At 45.2% G+C, this 9,762-nt stretch overlaps 1 long non-coding RNA gene across 1 annotated transcript; it reads left to right on the plus strand.

Annotated features, from left to right (window-relative positions):
• Positions 1 to 7,115: 7,115 nt before the first annotated feature.
• LOC120109346 lies at positions 7,116 to 8,082 on the plus strand. The gene is made up of 2 exons (XR_005510276.1): positions 7,116 to 7,406; positions 7,874 to 8,082. It is a non-coding gene; the product is annotated as an uncharacterized LOC120109346 (long non-coding RNA).
• Positions 8,083 to 9,762: the final 1,680 nt, after the last annotated feature.

Here is a 9,762-nt window from a genome sequence, read left to right on the forward strand (position 1 = left end):
GGAGCTCGGGATCATCCGGCAAAGTGCACTCCATGATGAAATCGGCGAGCGCTTGGGCTTTGATAGCCGGCCTTGGTCGGTATTCGAGGTCGAACTCCCCGAGCTCAACTGCCCATTTGGCAATCCTTCCGGCACGGTCTGACCTCTACAAGATTTGCTTCATAGGTTGGTCAGTTAGTATGGCCACAGTGTGGGCCTGAAAGTAGGGCCGGAGTCTCCGAGCTGAAGTGATCAAGGCGAAAATTATTTTCTCCAGTTTAGAATATCGGGTCTCAGCATCTCTGAGAACCCGGCTGGTATAATAGACAGGCCTCCGAAGCTTGTCCTCTTCCCAAACCAGGACTGAGCTTACTGCAACCGGGGAGACGGCCAGGTACAAATAAAGAATTTTGCCTTGCTGAGGCTTGGTGAGTAGCGGAGAGGAGGCGAGAAGGCACCTAAGCTTTTCAAAAGCTTGCTGGCATTCCTCCGACTATAGGAAGTTCTTTGGTCGTTTAAGGATCTTGAAGAATGGGAGGCAGCGCTCGGCCGACCTGGAGACAAACCTCCCCAAGGCCGTGACCCGCCCGGTAAGCCTCTGCACCTCTTTGACCGTCTTTGGAGGTACCATTTCTTGCAGCGCTCGGATTTTCTTGGGGTTAGCTTCGACTCCATGCTGGGTTACTATGAAGCCCAGAAATTTGCCCGAGGTGACTCCGAACGCGCACCTTGCAGGATTGAGCTTCATTTGGTACTTCCTGAGCTTGGAGAATATTTCATTGAGGTCAGCCACATGGTGCTCTGCTATTCGGCTTTTCACCAGCATGTCATCCACGTAGACCTCCATGTTTCGGCCTATCTGATCTTTGAAGATTTGGCTGACCAGCCTTTGGTATGTAGCCCCTGCATTCTTCAATCCGAACGGCATCACTTTGTAACAATAAGTGCCCTTGTCGGTGATGAAAGCCGTCTTCTCCTCATCTTCAGGCGCCATTCGGATTTGATTGTATCCCGAGAAGGCATCCATGAAGGTCAGCAGCTGATGTCCCGAGGTAGAATCGACGAGCTGGTCGATATTGGAGAGGGGGACTATCCTTCGGGCAGGCCTTGTTCAGGTCGGTGTAGTCCACGCACATACGCCATTTCTCATTGGCTTTTTTTACGAGGACCACATTGGCGAGCCAGTCCGGATAGGAGACCTCCCGGATGAAGCCGGCCTCGAGGAGTCTGTTTACTTCCTTGGCCGCCGCTCGCTGTCGTTTCGGGGTGGAGCCCCGCTTCTTTTGCCTCACGGGTCTGTAGGTCGGTTTCACCTGGAGTCGGTGAACCATGATCTCGGAGTCGATTTCTGGCATGTCGGCGGGCGACCAGGCAAAGACATCCATGTTGGCCCGGAGAAATTCGACCAGGCGCTCCCTTTCGCAGGAGCTCAGGCCGGAGCCGACCTACACGGTTAGTTCTGGGCAATTTTCTTGTAAAGGGGTTTGGGTAAGAAGCTCACCAGGCTCTACCCGTTTCTTCCAGAGGTCGTTCCGTACGTCTAAGGTTTCAATGGGCATCATGCGGTCCATTGCTTGAGTTGGCGCCTCGGCCAGTAGCTCCTGTTGGCTTGATGCTTCAGCCGGTGGTTTTGCTATGTAGGTCGCCATGTAGCACCGCTTGGCCACCGTCTGGTCTCCACGAGCTTCGCCTATCCCATGATCGGTGGGGAACTGCACGAGCAAGTGGTAGGTTGAGACCGCAGCCTGGAGGGCATTAAGTCCCGATCTTCCCAGAATGGCATTGTAGGCTGAAAGCAGGCGGACTACAAGGAAGTCCGTCCTCACGGTGTTTTCTCGGGGGGCGAGCCCAACTGTGACAAGAAAACTGATCTCGCCCTCAACCGGGATCGAGTCCCCGATAAATCCAACCAGTGGAGCGTTCATCCTCCGAAGTTGGCTTTCTGTCAACCCCATTTTTTGGTAGGCATGGTAGTACAAAATATTTGCCGAACTTTCATCATCAACCAAGACTCGTTTTACATCAAATTTATTTACAATCATAGAGATGACCACAGCGTCATCATGAGGGGTTTCAACCCCTTCCAAGTCCTCGTCCGAGAACGAGATGGCTTCAGAAGTGCGCAGGCGCTTTGGGGAAACCCCTTCTTCGGCTGGCTCTTCAGCCGAGCTTCCTCCTCCAATGACATTGATGGTGTCAGCGATGGGCCCGTTGTCATTTGGATTTCCGGACGGCACAGCATTTTTCACTGGCCTCCTTTCCTCGCACCGGTTCCGCACGAACCGGTTGAGTACTCTGCGGTGGATGAGCGCCTCGATCTCATCTCGGAGCTGGAAGCAATCCTCCGTATTATGGTCGTGGTCCCGGTGGAAACGGCAATACTTCCTAGGATTGCGCCAAGCTCCTGTGTCCCGTATTGGGGGTGGAGGTCGAAAATAGTCCCAACCTTCGATCTCCATTAGGATCTCAGTCTGGGGTGCGTTGATGGAAGTGTAATTCTCGTACCTCCCCGAGTGCATTCGAGGCCGTGGCGGGGATCTCGGTCGAGGCGGGGACCTTGGTCGAAGTCGTCCCTACTGTCGAGGTGGGCTCCTCAGCTGAGGCCGGTTTTTATTTCGGCAGGGAGATCAGCTTCTTAGGCGGCCGCACTCCTCATGGCGCTTCTTTTGCTTCTTTGAGGCCTGCTCGATCGCGCCCTTTCTGGAGGCGATAGCCTCCTCGGCCTTCGCGTACTTCCGAGCTCGAGCCAGCATTTCTGTGAAGTCAGCGGGGAAGCTCTTCTCGATGGAGAAGAGGAATCTGTAAGAGCGAGCCCTAGTCTTCAGTGCCGACATGGCTATCGACTGGTCAAGCTCGCAAACTTCCCAGGTTGCAGCGGTAAAGCGGTCGAGGTATTCTCTGAGGGATTCCCCTTCCCTCTGTTTGACATTCAGGAGGGAATCCGATGTTCGCCGCTGGCGCCGGCTGGCAGCGAAGTTGGTGGCGAACTGCCTGCTGAGCTGCTCGAAAAAAGATACCGAGCTCGGCTTCAATCCAGAAAACCAAAGCCGAGCGGTTCCCCGAAGGGTAGCTGAGAAGGCCTTGTAGAGCACGGCCTCTAAGGACCCTTGGAGTGCCATAAGGGCTCGGTAACTCTCCAAGTGGTCGAGGGGGTCGGCAGTTCCGTTGTAGAGCTCCACTTGAGCCATTTTGAACCTCGGTGGGACCGGCTCGCCCTCGATCTGGCAGAAAAAGGGAGACTTGGTGGTAAACTCAAAGTCGCCCTCACGCCTTGCCTTCCTGCTATGAAGCGCTTCAATCTGGCGCTCCAGGTTCCCTACCTTCTTGTCGAGCTCCCCAGCTTGGGGGATTGTCGCAATAGTCTGCTCCGGCTCGTGGCGGTCCGGAGCTGACTCAGCCTCCGAAGGCTGCGGCCCTCTGTCCAGGCTTCTCTCCGGTAGTTCTCTCCGGGGGGGAGGTCGTTTTTTATTATTAGCCCTGGAGGAGCCATGAAGATTTTGGCCCTGGGGGATCGGTCCATTTGGAGAAATCACTGGTTGGACCTGGACCTGTGGAGGTAGCATAGGTGAGGCTTCCTCACGCCGCAGGCCTTGGACGGCGACGGCCAAAGCCTGGACCTGTTGCACCAGGATGTTGAACTGTTCCGGCTGGACTTGGGGAACCGGGTCGGCCGGAGGCGGCGAGTTCTGGACGGAATGTCCAGGACTTGGTGGAAGACGCTGGGAAGCGTTGGAGGCTCCTTTACTTCTCAGCTTCATGGCCACGACTCGGGCCCTTCCTCTAGCGCCAACTGTTGCTGGAAATTGGACCCGGGGGCAGCCGTCGGCTGAGAGGGCGGAGCTCCGGCAAGAACTGGCTGGCAGCGATCCGTCGGCGGGCAGTGTCCTCCGTAGGGCCTGCAAAAAATCCGGTGGCCGGGGTTTCCGACGCCAGCCCTCCGATGCCTAAGTCAGAGGAGGCAAAGATATATGGAAGAAAATATGTCCATAGTTTCAGTGTCCAGCCCCCTCTAAGGTGGGAGGGTTCTCCTTTTATAGAGGAGCCTTGGATTACCTGTGATGTGATGGGGTGGAGTTTACCGTATGATTGAGCATATCGGCTGGATCAATGTAGGATCGTGTGCATTAATGTCTTGCCGTAGGAGGTTAGGCCGGGGCCAGGGAGTTGTCACGGCTGACCAGAGGCAGCCGAGCTAATTTGTCGTGGAGGGCTTGAGATCCGTAGACAGCAGGAGCCATGCGCATTAATTGTTGAGTAAGCCGGAGGTCTGAAGAGTCCATGCGTATTAATTGTTGGGTAAGCCGGAGGCCTGCAGAGTCCATGCGCATTAATTGTTGAGTAAGCCGGAGGCCTGCAGAGTCCATGCGCATTAATTGTTGATGGTAGTGGCAGGAGATGGTCTCTGGTTGAGCTGCAGAAGGATGTGATCGTGGCGAGTGGATGGCGAGGTCAAGCTTCCGAGGTCGGGAGCTTCCAGGTCGGGCATTTCGAGGTCGAGAGCTCCTAGGTGGGACGTCTGGTCGGGCGCCAGGTCGGTCGTCCGAGGTCGAGTGCTTCCAATCACATGCTTTGGGGGGACTTGTATTTCCCTCAATAATATTAGTGGGCGATAGTTATCCTTATCCTTTAGTAGTGATCAAGTTTTATCTTTTGTAAATAATAGTTATTCTTATCCTTTAGTATTAGTGGGCGATAGTTATCCTTATCCTTTAGCAGTGATCAACTCGATAGTTATCCTTATCCTTTTAGTAGTGATCAGGTCTTATTTTTAGTGGGTGTTGGTTTCTGAATTATATTCTATTTAAAGGGATCGTATCCTTTAGTGTGATGTGAGAGAAGGAGAAAGTGAGAGTTATCTTTCTTGGTAAGAAATGAGAAAGAGCTTTTTGTGTGGCTCAATTTTAATAATAAAATATTTTCTCTCTCCTGATTAGTTTTCTTCCAATATCTCTTTTCTGTTTTTTGTTTGCTTGGGCCAGGATAGTCGATCTACTTCGTGTAGCGTACCATTCTACAATCTATTCTGTCTTCTTCTTTTGTTCCTTTTTAAAACTTTCTCTGATTTAAGCATCGAAGGGTTAATCAATTCGATGAGCTCTTACTCTTTGTCCATTATTTCATAGATCTATGGAAGCGGTCCTTCTCAGTGCTTCGAGATCCATCGCCACATTTTTAAAGGTTTTTTTTAAAATTTTCTAGGCAGGACGCACGCAATGCACTTTTTCTCGCACATATGACGAGAAATATAAAAGAAAGATGGATTTATTCCTGGGCGTCCGTTTTGGGGTCATTTTGGGTCCTGAACATCTCTTCAGCGGCGGATACATCGTCGTCTCCCTCCGTCAAGTGGGCAGACTCGATGCAAATTAATTCTCTTGACAGCTGAATTACTATTTTGGCTTTCCATCATAAGATTACCGAGGCAATCCGATGCGATCCCAACTATGCTGTTTTCAGCCATATGCAACCTTCTGCTGTTGCTCTATTTTATTATCTTCTTGGTTTTTCTTTACACATCACTCGTTCTTGTTCTAAATTCTAATTTTGATGCGTTTTGCATTCGTTTGTTGTGGCTCGGATTCCATCTCCCATTTTAAGCCGCAGCGTGAAACATGCGGAGAGGAAAACCGAGGAGCACACCCATTTAGATTTTAGCCCTTGTGACTTTCTGGCACACGTCGGAGCCCATCTTCTATTAAAATGTTAATTTCCCTGCATCTGTATCTCGTGGTCAATTCACAATAATAATAATATGTAGATGGCTTGGGCTTTTGCAGCTTTGCGATAGCTCAGTCCTCCCGTCCTTACGGACCCACCACGCCATGTTCCGTGAGCTATCTTTTGCAGTCCGAAAGGTAAGGAACGTGATAAACTCGTGAATAGTGTGGAGAAAAGGCAGAAAAATAATCTCTCTCTCTCCCCCTCTATATATATATATATATAGAGAGAGAGAGAGAGAGAGAGAGAGAGAGAGAGAGAGAGATTTGGTCAAAGTGCAACCATGTTGAGGGGAAAAAAAAAAGGCTACAAGTTCATAAAATGCAATTTGAATGAAGCCTCGGGCTCCCTGAGCTTCAACCTGACAATGACGGCATAAAATAGCAGCCCTTTGGGCTTAATTGCTTCACATTTTTTTTATGTTTTGTTTTTAGAGGAATACATGGATCTCTTCTCTTTCCATCGCATCACATCACATCTGAACCATTGCTAAGATATGGTATTGCAATGATACAACATTTTCTTATACATGTGCCTGCATTGTGATGATTCCTCTAATATCCAACAATCATAGAATATGCAGAAGAAAGATTGTTTTATGGCCAAGAATAATATGATGAATGCCAAGGTGCAAATTAGTGAGCTGGAGAGTCTCAGTTTTTTTTTGTTCGGACACTTAAAGAAAGAGTAGGTGGGTACTCACGGGGCAGTGGCCAAATCCATGAATGATTTGCCTTGCATTTCTTGAATCACTGGTGTTGGTCCCAAGAGCGTAATCCGCACAGCAGTCACATATGAAACGAGGGGAACAATGGACTCCTTCTAAAAAACAAAAAAAAACACACACACACTTCTTTCAATCTCCTTGCTGAAAAGTTATCCTGCTCATCTAAAATTCTTACCTACCAAATTAGATGCTTATGAATATGGAAAGTATTTTTTTTTTCCAAATCAAATCCTTGAAGTAAACACTTCCTAGATCAGATCAAATCAAATTAAATCAGATCATACAGATAAACAGTTTCCTACCATCAGATATCGACAAATATTGAACATTTTTTTTTCCCAAATTGCAGATCATTTGCAGTATTGATTTGAAAAATAAAAAATATTCATGTTTTCATTGCCATTTATCCCGACTCTCTTCTATCGAACCTCCAAGGTTGCAAGGTTCGTCAAATTCACGGCATCTACCAAAAGAACGCAGCGACGAAGCCAGAAGAAACCCGACCGCCGCTGGAAGCATTAATTGCAATCTTACTAATTATGGCGTCCCTGGAAAATGGCACAAACCGGGCCCATCTGTCAACCGGCGAGGGCAAAGTTGGACTTTTGTGAAATTCTGTTGCTTTATCTTACAAAAGAACGAAAAGCCGTCGAATGAACCGGCCGGTTCATGGCATTGGCGGAAAACGAGATCGCCGCCCAGTCTTGGATAGTTATATTTGAGAGCAATTTATTTAAATCTTCAAAGAGATAATTCCGGAATCAGGGAGGAAAGAGTCCCTCCGCCGCCCATTGGAACATGGAATGGAGCTGCGGGTGAAGCCAACCTTCCTGAAATTCCAAATATTTTTTTTCGAACCTACTGCAAAATACGTCTTACAAGAGTTATAATGCATAAGACGGAGAAGCTCTGGATCAGGTCATGGAGGATTGAAGTATTCCGGGCATCGCGAGGAGTCGAAGAAGCAGCGGGGGGAAGTCAGGTATCCTTTTATTATTTTTTTTTTCCCTCGTTGCCTTCTGATGATGGAAACCAAAAATAATCTCCGAGCAAATCGAATTGTTTTCCTTTCCTTCTTTATTTGTTCAGTTTTTCTGCGTTGATTGACTGATTAATGTATTTAAAAATTTATTTTATTTTATTTTATTTATTTTTGGGGTAAATAGTTTTCCGGTATGGATTATCACTTCTTCTTCTTTTTTTTACTTTTTCCCTATCGATCCATCAATTGATCAATTCCTTCGATTGATTGATTAATGTATGGAGACCGAAAAGGTAAAGATATGTGATAATCTATTTTACAGCGCAAAACTTAATTTTGTATCATTTAGATTTTCTATGTAATTTAATTTTTTTGTTCTATTCTATTTCGTATTGCAAATTATGTACATGGTTCTTTAAGATTTGTTCGCAATATGAGCCAATCAGAACTTTAATATTGATTAACAGATGGTAGAGTTTTTGGAGTTGGTACGAAGGATCTGCGTGGTCGAGGCCCGCCAGAATTTCTCCAATCCTAGATATATAAAAAAAGAATGATCAATAAATCTTTGAAATTATGGACTTCATATTTGCAGCCGCATGATGTCATATGTACATGTCTAAAATTGTTAACAATCATAATAATACTTGTAATGTCGATTTTTTTTCTTTTTAAAGTCGAACTTTACACTTATTTTGTTCAAATCTTGTGTCAGTTGTTACTAATTGTTTAACAACTTAGTAACAATATGTTATACAATCAACTGCTTTTGAATTAATTATTCTTTTGTTTAATTAAACTTCAATACTGATATTTTGATCAAAGAAAAATGCTGAAAATTTTTATAGTAAATATTATTTAATTTTACAAAAAATACTTAATGCAAGTATAACAATTATTTTTTATATGTTGTTGCCTATGGTAACATTGTCGTATAGATAATTCAAGGTTATGAATTACAACAATTGTTACAATTGTAGTATTGCATTATATGAACTCATGATTTTCTAAAAATGTAGAGATATTTTTTTTTTTCAATGTTCAAATTCTTTGTTAGCTTTTTTGTGATGCTATATCAACTAACTTTTTAAATTCATTTATTTATATTTCTTTAAGCTGCTGTTCTATTCTTACCGCTTTATTGTTTTAAAAGCAATAGCTCAATTTTCCATTCTATGACATTTCTTAGCTCTTTTATAAATGTTTCGTTATTTGAAAAAAAAATAATGATAGCAATGTTCACTCTTTTCTTATTGACATAAGGCCAACACTTTTTTTACTCGGAGTATTAATATGTGTTACTTGATTGACTTCATCAATCCCTTTGTATAGATTAGATACTTGAACAAGATCCAATTAAAATTGATCCATCATTAGTTTGAGAGAGAGATTATGTTAGAATAATAGACCTTAGGTCAAAAGCGAGGAAAACTCAGTGGACCAAAAAGAGCCTAATTTGAGTTAAGAGAATTCTTGACCAGGTTGATAAGAGAAGGAGTAAGGACTAAGGCTTGGGATAAATTGCTAGAAAGCTACACTGTTCTGGTTATAAGTCATGGGGGTGAGGTTTGGGAAATGATTTAGGCGTTAAGTAGAATGGCTGAGGATAAATTTGTAAGTTAAGGGTTTGGATCTGGTAGGGAGATTGCTGAGAGTATGATTGTCTTGTTGGTCGCTCTCACTTCTCTCCTGCCCTTCACCATAAGAGGTCGCATGGTATTTGTAATGATGGTTTCAGTTTAGATGAGGGAACAGCTGGTGCAGTGGGTATGGTGTTATTCTAGTACTTAGGTCGTGAATGGAATTTAGAGCATGTTTGGGTGCTGGAAGATCTTTTTGAACTCGGTTCGACAAGATCTTATGGCAAGGGTTTCGCGTCTAAAAATGTAAGAGTAAGAATGCGACTGAAAGAGATGCATGGGAAGCTGAGAACACCTAATTTCTATGTTTTGAGCATAGGATAAATCATCTTGAAAAAGAGATTAGTTATCCTTGAAAACGCGGATTGCTTGCTCTATATGATAGCCCTAATCTCTTTCAACACCTTTTCCATGGTAATTTTCTAATGTGAAGGCCCACTAAAGGACTGCTTTTGCAAAATCTTCCCCCTTTATCTTCTTAGGTAGCTGGGCTTTGTGGGTGTCAAAGATTGGCTTTGATAGGCTTTAATTATATAGGCTTAGCCAATGTGATTGCATTAACTGGGAAGTGAATTGGCTTTTGAAAGGTTACTAGGGCTATCGTATAGAGTAAGAGATTAGGGCTATCATATAGAGTAAACGAGCTACTTAGGTTACTAGGGCTATCATATATAGATTAGGGTTACTAGGTTTTTTATGATAGCGGATTACTAGGG

This window comes from Phoenix dactylifera, unplaced genomic scaffold (genome assembly GCF_009389715.1).
Source record: "Phoenix dactylifera cultivar Barhee BC4 unplaced genomic scaffold, palm_55x_up_171113_PBpolish2nd_filt_p 002065F, whole genome shotgun sequence".
Lineage (NCBI taxonomy): Eukaryota > Viridiplantae > Streptophyta > Magnoliopsida > Arecales > Arecaceae > Phoenix > Phoenix dactylifera.